The following is a 20,189-nucleotide window of genomic DNA, read 5'->3' on the forward strand; positions in this document are numbered from 1 at the left end:
TTATGGACGAGGAAGCAACCACATCGGTCTCCTCCAGTGTCGTATGTGTGTCGTAGTCGGAGGGCCCTGAACTCCGTTCTGTCTTGGTCCAGCGCCACGAGTTGTTGTCACGCAGCTTTTGGCGCCATACCCGTGGCGCCCCTGTCCGTTGATGCATTTGCTCTAGCTCCTTTTTTTTTTTTGAGTATGGTCATCCCTTCTGCGCCTACGGTCCGCATACTCTGCAGCCGATATGGCCACCAGCTCCCCGCATATAACCGCTTTGAGCGCTGCCTACTGTGTGGAGAGGGAGGTGTCATTTTTAGTGTTGTGGGAGAGGTAGTCTTTTATGAAGCGCTGTACCTGTTCTACTACTGCTGCGCGGAGTAAGAGATTGTCGCGGAGGCGCCAGAGACGAGGAGGCCGCTGTATGGGAGGGAGAGTGAGGGTTGCGTTGACTGCTGCGTGATCAGATAGGGACGCTACCCCCATCTCCACCTCAGTGGTTAGCGTGTGCAGAAGTGCCGATGCTAGCAAGTAGTCAAGCCTAGCGTATGTTTTATGCACATTAGAGTAATAAGAGTATTCACGACTGTGGCGGCGGAAGCATCGCCACAAGTCTTTGAGGCCTAATTCGTGCAGTCGAGCTAAACCTTTTTTCAACAATGCGCCCGTCTGATTAGTGCGTTGACATGATCTGTCTGCGTCGTTATCAAAGACGAGATTCAAGTCACCCCCCAAAAGAATCCTGCATTCTGTTGTGGCCGCCGCTTCGGTGAGCACTGTGTGTAAAACCTTTTCTTGTCCCTCGTTAGGGGCATATACTGACCTATGGTGAGTGTTAAGTCTCCTATTGTGAAACGATAGGTTAGAAGCCTGCCCTTAATTTCTGCTTCCTTGTGGAGGACCTCCCTTTAAACCTCTGGGCAACCAGTATGGCCACACCAGCTGATTTGGTGGGGCCTGAGGAAAACAGCTGGGTCGGGAACCTGCGGGATTTGAGGCGGTGGCAATCGTTGGATAATAAATGTGTTTCCTGAAGTAGGCATATGTCTGCATTGGTGTTTTCTAAGTATGACAGAACTGTTTCACGCTTCACAGGATTGTTTAGGCCCCTCACATTCAAGGTGAGTATTTTAAGTGTGGTCGGGGTCATTTAACTAGACGAGGAAAGTTGGGCGCAAGATCGAATTCCAGGATCCGTTGCCATGGAAGTAGTGAGCGGGTGGTGATACTGGGGGGCACTTCCTGTGTGAGTTGTGCTGCTTGTTAAAAAGGGTGGACAAGGAACCCCAAAACCCCTGAAAAATAACCCCAAACAACTGGTCATTTGAAGTCCTTCTGCAAGGAGCAGAAATAAAAAAGGAAAATAATGAAAGATGTAACGTAGTCCATCCTACTCGGACGATCGGGTAGAAGGTTCCATGGGAGACTTATCGTGGCCAAGGACATCTCTCCGCCTCCCCGCCAGCCGTCCCCTGGTTAGGGGGGACCCCTTATAGAGATCGAGAGGTCATGGGGATATCAATCAGGCTGTGTCTTTGCCAGTTCTGCGGGCAGAGTCTCGAGGGCTGCTTTCTGTCCTTTGGAAATTTTAGCGAGGTTTGGTCATTTAGTCCGGCACCGTCTTCCCTGCCGCCTCCAACGTGGACTTGTATCTTCTGCGCCGGCTGCAGGGCCTTTGTTGCCGCTCTCTTCCGCTGGGGGAGAGATGCCCAGCAAGCAGCAAGCCTCCGAGAGAGAGTGAAGCTGGAAGAGTTTGCAGTCCATGCGGAAGACCAGATGAAACAGGTGGCCCCAGCTGTAGATGTCGTGTTGGTGGAGGTATGAGGTGACGGTTCTGAAAGTTTTCCTCTTTTGTAGGGTGAGTGCCGTCAGGTCTTGGTACAGGACAGGAGTCTGTCCGCGGAATGTCAGAGGGTGCATCTGTCGGGCCTTCTACAGGATTTCTTCTTTAGTTCGGAAGTCCTGAACACAGACCAGGATATCGGATGGCGGAGCTGTGGTAGGGCGTTGTGGTCCTACTCTATGTGCCCTGTCTAATTTTAGTTCAGAGTCCAGAGGGTTGCCTAGATTATGGTTAAAGAGATCCCTGGTGTATTTAAAGATGTCGCCCGCTTCTTCATCGGTCTTCACTCATATTGGCAAATCCATTAAGGATATTACTGAATCACATTCACTGATTTGATCATCGGTTATATAATTTCTTTTCTAGGTTTATTCAAAGGAGTTGTTTTGTTTCAACTGGCGGTTTTGGACAATTTACTTTATCTCCATACAATGGAACAATGGGACCTATAGTTACTGGTATAGTTAATGCATCAGGGTGTACATTCAGTTGGGTTATTTTCTGTATTAATTAATCTCTGTTTTTATTCAATGCTTCTCTTTCCTTATCCTGAAGTACCCTATTAACTGTTGTATATTGTAGAATCTGTGGAACCAAAAGGTGTTCCGAAGACTGGGGCACTTGGAGTAACTCTACTGGGTTCTTCCTGATACGGTGGAGGGCTTTTAGTTAAAATGTCCTCCGTAAACTCATCTTCTGGTTCGCCAAAACCTGTCATTGTCAGGTGTTTGGTTTTCTCTCTACATTTGCCCCCCTGACTGTTCCTCAGCCATCAATACAGGGTATAATCCTTCTGTAATCATTGCTTTCCTCCATTGCTTCATTTGATCTTCTCGTGATTCGCGCACTCATCTGGTGAAAATTCTTCTATAACTCCTGCTACTCCTAGATCTACCACGTTCATATGCCTCAGTCTCCCATTCTTCTAATGCTTCGTATTGTGTTAATCTAAGTCTGAGTTCTAAATCATTCATTCTCATTCTCAAATTCTGAAGAATCCTCCCATTGAACGTACCATACTCTGGGAAAGCTAACATTCCGTCACCTTTAGTATATTCTATCCAATTTTCCAACCACACGCATGTATTATAACCTCTCTCCGTCATCATAAATGAAGCAAGTGTTTTCGGTGGCGGAATAAGAATTCCTTCTCTAGTCTAGATGGGCTTATCCTTCTTAAAGAAGTTTTTAATTTTCTGCATAAATGACATTTTTCTCATTTCAGGTGATGGTCTACATAGAAAACTCTCTCTTGCGAATCCTAAATATCTTCTGTCTGGTGTATTCCCTATTAAAGATGGATCAGGATTCCACATACAAACTCCTACGGCCAATGCTATTCCTGCTTCTATTTTGTCAACCAATTAGAATCAGGCTCACACTTGTGGTTTGACCAATCCCAGTGCTGCCTTTTGTGACGTTAGTATCACTCCTTACAACGGACCCCTCCTTTACAATCTGCGCTTGTCACACACCTACAAAATTTCAACAATGTCAGCGCGGCACTCTGTGACGTACACGTTTCTCCTCACTACCGACCCCTCCTTCACAATTCTCTCTCTGTCACACGCCCACTGCTTCAACCAATCCCAGCACGGCTCCCGGTGACGTCAGTACAACTCCGCCGACTGGCCCTCCCTTCACAAGGTAATACGAAAATGTATTCTCTCTTAAATTTGCATTCATTTCTCATTAACAACAACATAAAAACATTTGCTACTCTGTCTGTTCCACTAAAACCAAAGCATAGCTTATTCCTTTTGCTACGAGTAAAACCTTCTGCTTACTCTTCGTATACTACGAGTAAAACCTTCCGCTTACCCTTCATTCAAGCTCAGAAGAACCGGTTACTCCTTCGGTGTTACCATTCTAGGTGATATAACACTAAAGTTTCACCAGCGAACTCAATCACTCTCTTTTTTACACAATAGTCCCTAAATGTTAGCACTGGTAGCTCTGCATAGCTCCTCAGCACTTTTCTAACAGACGAGTAACCTCACTGCAGTGTAGCTTCTATTTACCACCCACTATTCGTTTCCTGGGAATTTCCAGACAACATAAAACAAGACGTTAACAGGTTTGTTAAAACATAAATCAATAATTAATATTTATCACCAAACTAGTCAATAATAACCATAGCACTCCTACTAGAAAAACTGATCCAGTGGTAAACCCAGCCTCAGATACTCTAATACCATATTTTTCACCTGGGCTCATAAACACACACACAAGCCAGTTAAACTGTTGGAGGTCAATTTTTGTAAATTTTCTTTCTAAGATTAGTTACGTGTCATTCCTAACTGATCTTTCACTGATCAAAAAGTTATTTCCTCTGGTTAATGGACCATTAGTTGAACTAGTTGATGGTGAAATGACATAAGTAAATTTTCTTTCTCTGTAATGAAATGACCACAGACTCGGGAAAATTTTAAATGCTTTATTTAAATGAAATTCATGTGAGCCAAACTCAAAGTACGTTACAGTCTCCGTCTCCAAAAGAAGGGAAAAAAAAATCAATTAGAAAGAAATTTACAATGACGATACTCAGAAAGGAGAAGATAGAGAGAGCAGTACAATTGCAAAAATACTCAGAAATATAGTTGCCTAGGATGGTGTGAAAACAACCCCTTGGCCAAGGAGCTGGGAAAGGTCCCCCGGGAAAAATCGGGAGACAAAGGCTTCTGGATTCAGGACAGGATTCAGGACAGGATAAGGTGACCTTGTCGCAGCCCTCTCTGACACTCCTCGATTCTTCCGCGATCTTCTTATTATTTGGCTTAGATTAATAGCTCTGCACTTCAATTCTTCTTCAGCATTTGCTCATCACTCCGACAGCATCCCGAGCTCTGCAGCATATCCGTCATATCGCTCTAACTAACTAAACTACCTCAATTATACCTCTCTAAGCCAAAGGCAAGCCCGTCTGCGCCCGTCCGCGGCTAGGGGCACGAGATACTGCCCGTTTAATTATGTACTCGCCTGCCCTACTTTACTCATACTGGACCCCTGGAGCTGTTGACCTTTCAGTAATCACTTACTTGAGACAGCTTGGTTTATTTATACCTCCCCCTCACTGCCCCCCTGCCATTTCCTCACATTTAGCTCCTCTGTCCACTATACCTCCTCTCACTCTCTTGTCTCCATCGGCCCCTCCTACCCCTCCTTGCAACACTTCAGTCACGCTCCTAAACACTAGGTCTGCGGTCAATCACCAGTATGAGCTATTCGATTACATCGATACTCACGCACCAGACCTCCTATTCTTAACTGAGACCTGGTTTAAGGCCGACTCCTTACCTAATGTTTTAACAGCACTGCCCCCTTCATACTCTGTTATTCGAGCAGACCGACCAGAGGGCAAACGGGGCGGTGGAGTGGCCTTAATAGCTCGGACTGATTTTAGTTTTCAAACCCTCCCTTCCCCACCTATTCCTGATGTAGACTACTTGGTAGCTCGCTCGACTCTTCATCGGATACCACTCACTGTTGTTTTAATTTATCGCCCCCCCAACCTACTCAGTCTTTTCTCCCAAGCATTCAGACCCTCCTGGCCACCTTGGTGATCAACAACTCATCAGTAGCAGTTTTAGGGGACCTAAACTACTGGCCCGATGAACCTGCTGAGAGTGCTCAATCCAAAGAATTCACTGACCTTATGATCTCTCTGAATTTTCTACGGCTCACTCAAAACCCTACGCACAAACATGGCCACATGTTGGATCAAGTCTGGGCACTAAATATTCCATCGACATCCCCTATAATACTTCCGTGTCCCTGGTCAGATCACTCTACCATTTCCTTTTCCTTTGCTTTGACCGCGATGGCCAAACCCCCACTCCCCAAAAATATTTGGGTTAGGAAATGGGGTAAAATAGACATGCCCTCTCTCTGCTCAACTTTGGCCAAAACCAGTCCTGACCTCGCAGATCTCGCCACCACCTCCCAATTAGCCATCATCAACAACTGGCTGACCCGGGCGGGCGACGAGTTCGCCCCCTTGAGGCGACTTACAGTCAAGCGGACCCATGCAGCCAACCGATGGTTCACGTCTGACTTAAAAGTAAAGAAATTGGCTGCTAGGAGAGCCGAGCGAGCCTGGAGGAAAACTTACAGTCCTGAGCTAAAGACAATTTATTTGTCTGTTCTAAAAACTTATAAAAAGGGCATTCTTGAAGCTAAAACCGATTTCTACACTCGCAGGATAATGGCAGCTGAGTCCTGCTCGAAGGAAATCTTCTCCACGGTCCACGAACTAGCATCATCCAGTAGAACCACGGCTACCATTCCCCCCTCTCAGTCCCTCTGTGACTCGCTCAACGAGTTTTTTATTGACAAAGTGGTCAAAATCAAGCTTAACATTCCCCCTCCTTCCCTTACTTTTGTCAACCCCTCCCCCCCCGTCCACAGCCCCCAAACTTAACCTTATCCCCTTGTTAACCACTGATACACTTCTCTCATTACTTAGTCGAGTTAAATCGGGTTCACCCCTAGATTTTGCTCCAGCTCACATTCTTAGGGAAATTTACTCCACCTGCCCTACCCCACCTTTGACCCTTCTCAATGACTCACTAAGCAAAGGATCTGTTCCCTGCTCACACAAATCAGCAGTTGTAATTCCCATTATCAAAAAACCTGACGCCGATCCATCTTCCCCTTCTAGTTATCGCCCCATCTCCCTTCTGCCTTATTTAGCAAAAGTCCTGGAAACTCATGTCACAACTACCTTGAGCACTCATGTAGAAACTAACCACTGCCTCTCCCCTTGTCAAGCTGGTTTCCGCCCCCTGCACTCCACCGAGAAGGTGGTGATCTCGGTAATGGACGTGCTGCGCGAAGGAATTGACACCAACTCTCCTCAAGCTCTGATCCTATTAGACCTGTCCGCCGCCTTTGACACGGTTGATCATTCCATTCTCCTTAGCCGTGTCAGGGCGGCGGGCATAGAAGGCTTGGCCTTCTCATGGATTGAGTCCTTCCTGACTGGGAGGGCCCAAGCCGTCCACCTGGCCGATTTCACCGCTGTCTCCCACAAGGTTGAGTGTGGGGTTCCTCAGGGCTCATCACTCTCCCCCCTCCTATTTAATTTATACATTTACCCCCTCATTTTTTCGTTACAGCAGATGGAGGTCACGGTGTTTAATTACGCCGATGACCTCCAGCTTATTTTCAATCTCTCAAATCCCTCCTCATCTGCCCTCAACGTCCAAACAGTCATGACATTTATCCAGGATTGGATGAACTGCAACCACCTCAAACTCAATCCGGACAAGACCGAGTTAGTCTTGACCGGAGGTGGTTGCAGTCCGTGGGCCCCTTCTCACTGGCCTTTGTCACTTGGTGTTCCCCCTCTCCCTGTCCCCAAAGTTAAAACGCTCGGGATTCTTTTAAACTCACAACTTTCCGTTCATTCACATGTTGGATCAGTTGTCTCTGCTTGCTTCTTCTCATTAAGAGTAATCAGGAAAGTTTCTCGCTTTTTCTCCCTATCTGCCCTAAAGATCATTGTGTTGGCCATGGTACTATCTCGAATCGACTATGGCAACATCATTTATAATGGGGCCCCTGCTTATGCTTTTCACCGTTTGCAACTTGTACAGAATCAAGCGGCCCGCTTGATCCACGGCCTACCCAAACATCATCGAGCCACTCCATTGCTTAAAGCATTGCACTGGCTTCCGGTGAGAGAGCGTGCTCTTTTTAAACTAGGCTGCCTCACTTTCCAGGCTAGGTCGGGAACCGCCCCTGAGTTCATATGCTCGGCTATAAAATCTTACCTTCCAAGCCGTGAACTTCGTTCCACCCATATGGCCTTGTTGGCCATTCCTCGCTTTAAGAAACAGAAGTCTGGCGGAGCAAAGTTCGCTGTTCTCGCCCCGCTCTTTTGGAACTCCCTTCCTGCTGCCCTTCGCACATCTCCTTCCTATGCACAGTTTCGGAAGGACCTCAAAACCTTTTTATTCCTGCGCGCCTACAATGTCTAGTCTCCCCCTGCTGACGGCCACCGCATTTTCCAAAGCGCCATGAAACCGTATGGTATAAGTGCGCTTAATAAATGCTTTTAAATTCAAATTCAAATTCTCTAATGCCATGTACCTCCCATTAATGCTTCAATTTCATAACATTTCTAACTCTGATTGGACAGGCAAAGGGGATGATCATCACACCATGCTAACTTTTCAATATAGCCTTTTAGTTCATTGTTCAATGATCCCGCCCCTTAATTTTTATTCACAAATCTTTATTCCCACTCACATTCACATCTTTATCAAACACAAAAGTATACACTTCATATAGTTTCTTCCTTTTCACAGGACATTGTGCTGGTTCCCAGGGTATGTAACTGTTTCGTCCTTGGATTGCGTTCAAGAATGACATTGCGGCTTCTGGCTCAATTATGCTGCGCATGTGTAGAGGTCACGTGGGATATAGACTTCGGTTTCTTACAAAGGCCTGAATTCAAACTAATAGGAAAGTCAAAAAGAAGTATATCAATTTCAAAATAAAATTATTTCACTGCATACCACCTATCTTTACTCTAATCCCATTTACTTCTAAATGCTCTCCCCGCATTAGCAATTAGTAAATAGCTCGATTTAGTTTCAGCAAAGCAGATGCTTAGCATGTGAGTTTTTAAGTGGCCATTTTAGAAGCGTCTGCACAGGTGCAGAAAATTCCCTCCAAGCAAAAGCTCGTCAAACTGCGCAGATGCAGTTGACGCATGCGCATTAGTTTCCGCGTTAGCAGCCATTTTAGATTTCACTCGAGTTACTCGTTAATAAGACATGTAAGCAAGCTTCTTCTTGCTCTAATATTTGAAGTGTCGTGCATATTAATTACACAATACACAATGAATACAAAATGAGTTATACGAGAGGATTGCTTTCAAGCAAGTCTCTTTTCTATAAGTCCTTGCTCCATCACAAGACTGCACTTTTGACGAGCAAAAAAATTTAATCGTGTGCTAAATTATTCCACAAACCCTTTCCACTCTAGATAACACAACGACTTCCTAAGCTTTGATTGACGGATCCGAGTATAAATGGCCCCAGCTCCTAAAATGTCCTGGGCAGAAAATGTGGCGCCCTCGTTAGTGAATATAACGAGGCAGGAGGAGGACTCCTATTATATACATTATCTCAAGTGAGAGGTCGCTGCTGTTTCCATAACCTTTATGCAACAGCTCCGAGCAACACCTGAAGATTGGCGCCCTGGGTTTGAGCCCAACTCGTCCATGTCAAAAGCAAACAGGCTCTTCATCCGAGTCTTCTAATAAATACTATGAATAGTTTTGAGAAACAAGCGTTATTGGACTGTGTTCCAACTTCCATGTTCTCGCGCCTATTGTCAGCTAGTGAAATGGTGGGCAATGCTGCCACCTTGTGACACGTATGAGAAAAACAAGTGAAACAATTTAATTGGGTTGGAGCTATTGGGTCGCCTTTAATGGAGTCGGCTGAAGATCTGACGTTCACAGAAGTTTGAATAATGAATTGAATATGCAAGGTACTCGTAGAGCCGTGAGCAATTATAATTTTTTTCCTAGTTCAAATAAATTCCCACAGCGTCTATAATTAAATCACAAAGAGTCCAAGGACCACAAAGACGGGCCAAAGGCACTGCTGCCAAGCCTGAGCTGATGTCTTGCACAGGGACAAGAAAACAAATGCGGTTTATTTTCGAGTTTTCTTCCCTAAAAGGCTTATACATTGCAACTTAAAAAAGTATACTTTTGTGGAGTGGAACTATGAAGGTGGAGAGGTTTCTTCCCCTACACCACCTCCTAAGGAAAGGAATTTTTACTGTAGAATTACACATCTATTCCAACAAGTGTGTAAATGGAGTGGATAATCCATTGGGAATGGAAATAAACTCGGTGGGCGTTTATCACTATTTCCATAGGAACCCACCTGGAAACACAAACGTTTCCAACCAAATCCTAATCTTACAATATGAGATTTTCTACACTAAAAAGTGCTATTTACATTCATAAAAAATATACGGTAGTACTTATAGTAATGAATGCACTTTTTACACAACCTATGTGATATTTATGTACATAAACATTTCTGCATCAAGCCTGGCCTTTATAATTACATTAAAACACAATTTTTACTATTTGATCAAAATAGGTACATTAGAACCTTTTAAAGTGAACTTTAGAAAACTGTAACAAAAACATTACATTCAATATCTACAATCAAAACATGAGCATCAAACTCCGCCTCCCCATCACCCGTGCCTTCTTGCTTCAAATTAATCCTCTTGCGATCCAGACGAAATAATAATGCAACGTGTAATCAAATGCAGATTGCAAGTTCGGTTAATGCATGCACTAGTGAGTTCTCAATTTGATCGGTGACAACTGGTCCTGCCACGGAGAGACAGCTACCCGAGTCGTGTATCTTGACTACACTATAAGTGATATCCCCTGATCATAAAAGAGGGACTGTCTGCCATCAGAGTCCCTGGCGAATTTGGGTAACACCGTTGCCGTTCTGCAAGCGGCGAAGCATCAGTATGTAATTTGATTGAGGCCTGCAGTCTGACGCATCGGAATAGCACATACAGGAGCCATACATTTTATGCAGACATACCAAATTAGGGTGTGATCAAGGTAATTAAATTACTGCACTGAATTAAGCATTAGAAGATACACCGTCTGGAAGAATCCTTTTGAATGCATTATTCGTTAGGACCCTGCCAACATTGATTTCCAGCTGTTACATAGATTAACATATTTGCATTTTGAGAGAAGACAAACGGTGCTTTTAAAACAAGGGCTGGCCATATTTATTTTCCCTAATGACTTGTTTTAAAGTGGGGGAAATTTCAGGGATGAGAAAGGTAAACAAAAGTCATTTTGGCTTTAAAATCGGGTATCTCCCGCACGAATCTGTCTGATGGCACCTCCACATTTCCATTAAACGGAGGTGGTTCGCAAAGTTTTATTGTTCTAAAAAAAAAACTGGGTCGTGGGTCTAAAAAGCCTAGAAACCACTGGTCTATTAAATTAAACACAATACATTCTTGAACAGCTCGAATTCTGAACTCAAGTATTTGAAGGTGCTATCATATGCGGTAATGAAGAAAAAGGAGAATCGGGGAAATGAAATATTTCCATAAGATGACCCAGTATGGTTAAGCGGGGAAGACAGCATTAATCCCTTGTTTTCTGGTTTGACTTCATACAAATCAGCCACTAAAAGGGTATTTATCTGTCTCTCGTTTTTATGTAAAACTTTAAAGCTTTGCTTTCAACTCTGTGTATGAGGGTAGAGCAAGGGAGGAAGGCCGATGCCACATGAACGCTTGGCTCGTTTTGGACTCAAGCTGAGCAAAAGCCGGCATCTGGCTTGAGATTCTATGCTATGTGAATTTATAGATCACATGGTGACACGTAGGCATCCCAGTGCTGGACAGCAGGAGACAAGTGGAGAATGGAGAGAGGTAAAGTAGAGGTGGGTGAGCCAATAGGGAGAGCTGAAGCAAGGGTCTGGCTTTGCAGTAAGAACCTGTACACTACCAGATCCAAGAAAATGTTTTGCATGTAATTTGTGCAACAAACATGGCCTAGATTCTTATTATATATGGAGTAACATTATAGTCTATTTAATCAAATACAATATTTGTCTAGGATCACACAAATTTATTCAAGCTGGAAAGGCGGGATTGTTCCCAGGTTTTCTGGTTTTACACTGTACAAATCAGCCACTAGATGGGTATCTTTTTCTCTCCTGTTTTGCATCAAAGGTTAATGTTTTGCATTCAATCTAGGCACATGATGTGAAAGTGTGGGTGGCAGAAAGAAGCCACATGGAAGCTCAGCTCGTTTTAGGCTTGAGGTGGCAAGAGGACTTCGAGCTGAGTCAGACCTAAGCATTTGGCTCTCGCTTCCCGTGGCGTGCTCACTTTCAAGGTGAAGTGATGTGAATAGGCACTGAGAGAGGGGAAGGAATAGTAAGGAGGAAGTGACAGGAGGAGGTGAAGAGAAGCGAAATCGTGCTCATAGGAGTGCACACAGACAGCAGTACAGTTGCAGAAGCACAGCAAGCTATACTCACACTCAAGACAGCAGCTGTGTACGTTTCCTTTAGACACACAGACAGTATCAGGGTGAGAGCTATTAATACACAAAACATACTCTATTAGCATCAACAACAATGCAAGCTTCGGGGGATGTGGCTTGGCTGATAACATGGTGGTCACCTTAATCCAGAGCACCATATGAACCCGGCTTATCCTTCATGATCCTCCTGCTTCAGGGTTGTCATTAATCATACAGGTGTGCCCCGGTGCTTGGCAAAGTCAGGAGCCAACTGGAGAGAGGTTCAGACTTCGGCTGTCTGATCAAGGCCATGGTGCTCAGCAGGTAGAGAGGCATGGGAGGCGGCCAGCCACATCCAGGTCACACAAGACCTACCAGCTAGAGACAACCCCGGGCTACGGGCATGGGAAGTCGCACCGAGACCCTGGTGCGAGCGGCCTGACGCTCCATCTTTTATGGATGGCTACTTTGGTGCAAAGGATCCACCTGGATGGACTGGGTGAGAAGCGGGCCCAGCCATTTGATGTCTGCTTTTGCCTGTATCACGTCACCTCCAAGGTGAGAGTGGCCTCGGAGCAGAGCCGTGGAGTCCTGACTACACGGAGTGTGCGGTGTCTGGGGAGGCTAGGCACCTCTCAGTCCTGGTGCCTCAGCCTGTATTCTGCGGCCATTGGACCCGGCCCTGGAGTGCAGTCCTGGAAATTGTAAACCTACCTGCTGGAAGCTCCGAAAGCTACAGTTTGAACCATGATGGCTGAGGGCCTGGGGTGTAGTGGCTTGCGGCTGGCCAGGACCTGAGGAACGTGGCAGAGAGATTGCACACACCTGGGCATGGATTGCTCCCCTCTGAGCCACAGACTTGGTTCTTCTCCACAATACATGTGGAATGTGCAGCAACTGAGGGAATTCAGTGGGGTGTTGGTACCTTGATGCCTGGCATTGATTCCTGCCTTGAACCCTGTGAGGATTGGCAGCATTGTCGGCAGCCCTGTGGTCCATATTCATGGTTGAGGAACACAAACGTGGGTACTCCTGCTGTGCCTGGCCTCTGCCACTGGGGGGCTCCTGCTTGGGTAGTCAGTCCTGGACTGCCCTCGAGCTAGGCATTTTGGTCACATGCTGATGCCAGGGTGTGGGTGTCCCAGCTGCTCACCCAGGACCTGCAACTGACCCCGTTTGGAATCTCAGACTGATCTGTTGCCCTACACTGATCTGGCTATAGTTACGGCTGGTATCTGGTTCCCTACTGGGCTTGGATTGTCTGCTGTTGTCCTGGTGACGAAATTCGATCTCTTACCTTACTGTTGTCCCCACATGTGGCGGGCAGCCACAGTCATTGCAATCTCCACAATGGTGAAGGATAAATCCATGTGAAGTACCCATCAGCTGAAAATAGACAAAATCTGCAAAAGATGGGGCCTGTGGGCAGCGGGGAGGTTAGAGATGGTGAAGGCGATGGTCCTTTGGCTGAGGTAACTGTGCAAGCCACATCCCCGGACACTACAGCTATACCTTTGGCAGTTGACATTACTAAACTCACATTGGAGACTCAATCAATCAATCAATCAATATCAACTTTATTCGGTAGTTTTGAAAAAACACCATAAAAGTTCAAATAGAATAAAAACACAGTTACAATTGTATAAAAAAAAAAGGTTAAAAAGATTATTAAAATGTACATTTTTGGGCACCGCCAGCAATACATGGAAGTAAAAAGTGCATCACAATTTCATTAGGGCAAATTTTTCCAACATGTGCAAAGACGTACAGTTTTTTTGTTATCTCAGTCCCTTCGTTAATATGTATAAGCGATGTTGTTCGAGGTTATAAATTTGTGCGGTGGCGTATACAAAATTTAAGGTAAGATACAATCGCTTTCGCATAGTTTTCATTTTCCAGAAATTGTAGTGCCAAATACGCTGGGCGACATTGACGGAAACCCCAGAACTTCAAGATAGGGAGTATCCAGCGCTTCCGGGGCTCGCTATAGAATTTGCAGAATAACATTGTGTGTATCGTTGATTGTGGCGATACCAAATCACAAGGGCACATAGAGGTGGTAGAAGTCCTGACATTTTGCTCAGGAAATAGAACTAGTAGATGGAACAAATCAAGTCTGAAGCGGGTAAGCAGCATTCTTTCAAACTGTGTTATTTTAAAATTTAGGTAAGGTTCAGCAAAAAACGCAGTCTGGACTAGCAGGGAATGTTGGACTGATGGCTTGTGGACCTCGGATAATAGACGTAGCTGACGTAAATGAGTTAAACACTCCCTTTTTAAGGTCTTTTTAGGGATTTCCTCTATCAGCGATGGATGGTCAAAGTATTTCCTATATCCAAGATCTGTCAATAACGCTTTGACGTACGACAGCCATTTGATTTTCTTAGCGTGGTCTAGCGTTAAAATATCTTGTATAATCGTCCTGGTCAAGTGGCATTGCTCGGTAACCCATATTCTGCGCCACAGCATTATTGGTTGTAGTTTTATGATGTCAGTGATGTAGTCAATGCCCAGCTCAGAGTGGCAGGCATAGGTGGAGCAGGTTTTGGGCACCGCCAGCAAATATCTAAGGAAAGAGTTCTCTATTGTTTGTATTGAGTCCACGTTTTTAAAACCCCAGATCCCCGCCCCATATGTTGCAGTGCTTACACATTTTGCGTTATATATTTGCACTAGTTCTTTAATTTGTCTCTGCCCCAATCTCTGCGAGAAGGTTTTTAGTGATGATGTCTCTCGGAGGAAAATCAATTTTCTTGTATTAATGGCTGGAGTCCATTTGAATTTTTCGTCAATGACAATCCCTAAATAAGGATAGGTTTTAGTCCTATCCAGGTGTTCGCCCTGTGCCATTAACTTCCTGTGTTTTACGTTTCTTTGCTCCCCTGAGTGCATTGTGTACGTTTTTTTTGCGTTTAGTTTCAGGTTTAAACTTGCCATAAAATCACAATATCTGTTCAGGGCCATTTGTAATTCGTTTGATGTTCTTGCTAGGATAACAGCATCGTCGGCATATAGAAGTGCTGGTATCTGCCGACGAACTGTTGCCGGGAGGTCCCTACTGCCTTGTAGCATGGCAACCTCTAGGCCATTCGTGTATAGGGTGAATAAGAAGGGGGCCAATACGCACCCCTGCCTGACTGGAGACTCTTATTGGCGAGGTTGGATTTGGTACGATACTTTTCAATCTCAGAAATGTTAATAGGGTCATTGAGACAGAGGGCAGGATTTGTAAGCTTGAAGCCAGGGTGGGCTCATATGCCACATTCCCTGTGAACTTTCAGTCTGTACTGGCTTCACGGTGCCCCATACAAAGGCCTTGATGCCCTTGTCAATAGATCATAAGAGTGTGGTCTTGACTGTCAGTGGTAGCATACATTACACAACGCTGAAGTGAAGGACTACTACTATTTTGACAACCTGGACTCTACTCCATAAGGATAGGTTAAATTGCGACCACTTTGAATAGTTCACATTGATTTTGGCAGATAATGGGCTTCACTTATCTAGCAACGTTCTTTCCAAGGCCTTGTTTACAAAGATCCCCAGGTATTACCCATTGGAACTTGTGATTTGCTATGGTGACTTGTTGCGACACAGGATATAGGCAGTGCCTTACTCATGTACCAGATTACTTTATAGCCAGACATCAGTGAAAAGTCTGCAATGATAGACCAATGGCAGGGAAGAAGTTGTGCAGATCTGTGAGCATGAGCAAAGTATCACCTGCGCATGATAGACATTTTGAAGGACCTACAAGTGTTGCTACCCCTATTATCAAAGCCGATTGGCATGTAGCTACTGCCTGGTGCTCCAGGTCTAATAGAAAATAGCAGGAGACCACTGGGGCACCCGGACATGACCTCCAGTCTATGGGGGAGGGGGTGGGGGTATGGGGACCAACAGAAAACGTCTGCAGGTGACTTGTGCTTTATACAACAACTTGACTTGGACAATACAATCATCACCTATACTTATTCTCTGGAGGGAATGACCATATATGGATCCATTCAGTCCTTTTAAAACACCATATCAGCATCAAGGGGCAGGGCACATTTATCATCCTGCGAGTCCTTGGAGAGAAATTATAGGTGGGATAAGGTACACATATGATTGCGGTATGCACACATTCCACCTTTGTAGGATACATGAGGTTATGTACAACTCTTAAGCCCTATGGCCAAGATTCCCATCAGAATCTTAATATCTTCTTTAAGAAGTGAAATCAGCCAATATCTGCCACATGACAATGAATCCTTCCCTTGTTTCGGGATCTTCACAACCAAGGCTCTTTTAGAGAGGGATGAAATAGTGCCCGACTGTTCCATCTCTTTACAGGCTGCATACTGTATATCTACTTCATCTTAAAATTCGTCCAGGAAGCCATCTTCCCTCGTGCTTGGTTATAGGAAAGGTCAGGGATCACCTGCGGTATTTTATCTTTGGGAATTTCTTTCCAAAACGTCCTGCCATCTGCATTCAGTTGTGGAAGTTTCAAGTAGTTAAATCCTCTACCCGTCCGTTGTCTGTCCTCTATCAGTTCAGAGCTGTAAAGACCTTTACAATACTCAGCAAACATGTTGCAATCTCCTGCAGAGTCCGACTAAGTGGCCCCTGCCCTCATGTATTGCAGAGATGGCTGTCATTGCTTCAGTCTGTTTAAGTTGTGCAGCCAATAGCCTACCCGCTTTTTCACCCTGCTCATAGTTAAAGGCTCTGAGCCAGATTTCACTTGGCTGCTGTTTTAAATAAAGTCTGCTGCCCACTCACCTGCACTTAAAATTGAAAAGCACAGCTTGCTACTTAGTGAGTTAGACCAGAACTTCTTCAGGCCAGGCCAGTAACCGAGCGCCATCTTGGTTAGCGCTCTAGTAGCTGGGGATACTTAAACCGGGAAGATGCAAGCGCGCATCGTAACAGATGGTATTACTAAGCGTGAACGCTGAACCTGTTTTTGCTCGTTTTCATTGACAGTGCGGCACCCTGCCCTCCCATAGCGATGAGGGTAGGTAATTGCACGCATCACTCGCTTTGTTTTTAAATATATATTTTTAGATTTCACTTGGCTGCTGTTTTAAATAAAGTCTGCTGCCCACTCACCTGCACTTAAAATTGAAAGGCACATCTCGCTACTTAGCGAGTTAGACCAGAACTTCTTCAGGCCAGGCCAGTAACCGAGCGCCATCTTGGTTAGCGCTCTAGTAGCTGGGGATACTTAAACCGGGAAGATGCAAGCGCGCAGCGCGCGCGTGCAGCAGGCGCGCGGATGTCGCGCCAGAGGCAAGCCCGTCTGCGCCCGTCCGCGCCTGTTCGCCGCCAGAAGCCAGGACCCCTGGTAGGTCGCCATTACCTACATTACAAATCCCAAACCTACCTCGCAGATACATGCGTGACTCTTTATTAGATCTTAAGCCCGCCCCCTGCAAGCTATCCTTTCACCTATATTGCGTATTAGAGGGCCTTTTTTCATGTCGAGCTTGTAGATTTCAGAGCACTGAGTGTCTCTGTCCTTCTTTGATTACTATTCGACAGTTTAACTTTAAAGAATCATCTGATTCTTTAAATAATACTTCTTCTAATCCACTACCTCCCCCAGGGAAACATATTAAGTGGAATTGTTTTCTGGCTAATGTTAGGTCCCTTCCCAATCATGCTGCAGATATATGGGATATCTTGACTGATCTAAAACCTGAGATGGGCTTCATTACTGAGACCTGGATTAAACCATCTACCACTCCTGTCATTGCTTTGGCCATTCCGGAGGGCTATCGTATCTCGAGATTGGATAGGATAGGCAGAGCGGGCGGGGGTATAGCTATATGCCTCGCATTTAGAATAGATCTCTCTACACGCTGTAGGTGGAAAGGCACATTGGTATATAGACCTCCTGGCCCGACACTGGACTTCACCAGTCAATTGCAAGATTTTATCTCCCCTCATATAATTGCTACTCGTAAATTTCTTCTGCTAGGAGATTTTAATATCCATAGCGAAGATGCCCAGAACCAGGATGCAAGGCTATGTCTGCAAGACCTGGCTACCTCTGGATTAGTTAAAATTAACTCCGCTCCTACTCCTGTAGCTGGCCATACTCTAGATCTTATTCTAACAAATTCTCAGGATATCAAATGTGGTGACACTTACCAAATTTTCAACTTATTAGCCCTACTAACTGTACTTTTGCTGCATCCACAACTCCAGCTACTCGTCAGTATAGACCATGGCATAAATTGACCCATGATCATCTTTCTTCTCTATTTCTCTCCTGGGACAGGGAAACCATGTTCTATAATGTTGATCAACAACTCCACCATTTCAATTCCCTTATCTCAAATGTGCTTGATAAGACAGCCCCTATGAAACTTCTCACTCATCCACCGAAAGGTACCCCCACTGATTGGTACTCCTCCGCTTTACGAGAGGAAAAAAGCTTTTGTAAGAAGCTTGAACGTTCATGGCGTCTTTCGCACAATGAGCAAGATAAAACTAATTATAAGACTGCAATATCCAACTATCATAATAATATTAAAAAGGCTCGCACACTGCATATTGCATCCTTGTTAGATCAAGCAGGAAACAACTCTAGGATGCTCTTTCAAATTCTGAAGGATTTCACTAATCCTAAATCCTGTGAGACCAGTGATATTTCCTCTCAAACCTTATGTGACAATATTTCTTCCTTCTTTATTCAGAAAATTGAAAATATCTATCAAAAAATCTCAAACACCTCCCTTCCCGTCTCCACAGTAGATCTAACGAATTATACTAATAAAGATTCTCAATGACTCACCTTTCCTAGTGTTACTACCACAGAAGTATCATCTCTATTGTAATGCACTAAATCTGGTTCTCCTCTTGACATTATTCCAGCTAAAGTCTCATCTAAATTTTCGGTTCAACTTGCGTTACCCATATGTTCCATTATCAATAGTTCTCTAAATTCTGGTAGTCATCCACCAGAATGGAAACACGCTCAACTTATTCCTATTCGCAAAAACCTAAAAATTCATCCTTCTGAGTTGACCAATTACCGCCCCATTTCTTTGCTTCCTCTACAGAGCAAGCTTGTAGAAAAACATATTCATAGACATCTATCGGCGTTTATGGAGTCCACTCATGCACTTGATATCTCTCAATCAGGCTTTCGAGCTAAGCATAGCATGGAGACTGCCCTAGTGGAGGTAACGGACAACATCAGGATGGCTCTGGATAACGGTCAAGCGGCACTTTTGGTGTTGCTTGACCTTTAGCAGCATTCGATACCATTTCACATCAGATCCTGTTGTCGAGATTGCAGGGGCTTGGAATTAAATGACTTGCTCTGAAGTGGCTGGCAGATTTCTTGACAAACAGAACTCAGGCAGTTACTATGGGCTCTTACAAATCTGCTCCCTCTCAAGTTACCAGGGGTGTCCCCCAGGGCTCTTGTTTGAGCCCTACCCTTTTTAACATCTATGTGACCTCTTTGGCGAAACTTAGGACTGAAACCCAGATTTCTCACATCTCTTATACAGATGATACCCAACTCCTCCTCACCTTTGATAAAAAAAAGAACAGATACACAACATATTTTCTCCCAGGGTATGATGGCTATTGCCTCTTGGATGCAAAGTAATTTCCTCCAATTAAACTCCGAAAAATCTGAGATTATGTTGTTTGGAGGTGCTGCCATCTGTTGGTCGCCTAATTGGTGGCCTGAGGAGCTGGGGAAAGCCCCGACTCCTAAACAGGAGATAAAAAATCTTGGCATCAAGCTTGATCAAAAACTTACCTTAGATGCCCATGTCAATTCAACAATCGGCACCTGTTATCATGTTTTGAGCCTACTCAGGAGAATTTTTCCCCTGCTTCCTATTGCGACCAGGAAGACTTTGATTCAGGCTCTGATTATGAGCAGAATCGATTACTGCAATGCTCTGCTTCTCTCAACGCATGTAGCCTCCCTAGGAAAACTACAGGTCATACAAAATACGGCAGCCCGTCTAGTGACGGGTTTACTGCCTAGGACTCCCTCTTTGCCTTTGTTAATAAAGCTTCATTGGCTCCCAGTGAAAAAAAGAGTGGAATTTAAGATAGGATGTATGATCTTTAAGGCCTTAAATAAGCTTAGTCCTTATTATCTTGCCAGGAAATTTAATACCTATACTCCCATATGATCTCTCAGATCTGGATCTAAAAAGATTACTCTCTATTCCCAGAATCAAGAAGTCGCGTACTGGTGGCAAAGCCTTTTCTTACCTTGCCCCGAGTTTCTGGAATAACCTTCCTCAATATCTTCGCACTGATGTGACCCTTCTCCAGTTTAGAAAGCTTTTGAAA

At 44.7% G+C, this 20,189-nt stretch overlaps 1 protein-coding gene across 2 annotated transcripts in view; it reads right to left on the reverse strand.

Moving 5' to 3' along the window:
* CMSS1 (cms1 ribosomal small subunit homolog) overlaps window positions 1-20,189 on the reverse strand; it is a 1,297,886-nt gene that overhangs the window by 1,234,916 nt on the left and 42,781 nt on the right. The window lies entirely within an intron of this gene.

This window comes from Triturus cristatus, chromosome 8, assembly GCF_964204655.1.
Source record: "Triturus cristatus chromosome 8, aTriCri1.1, whole genome shotgun sequence".
In the NCBI taxonomy this organism is placed as follows: domain Eukaryota; kingdom Metazoa; phylum Chordata; class Amphibia; order Caudata; family Salamandridae; genus Triturus; species Triturus cristatus.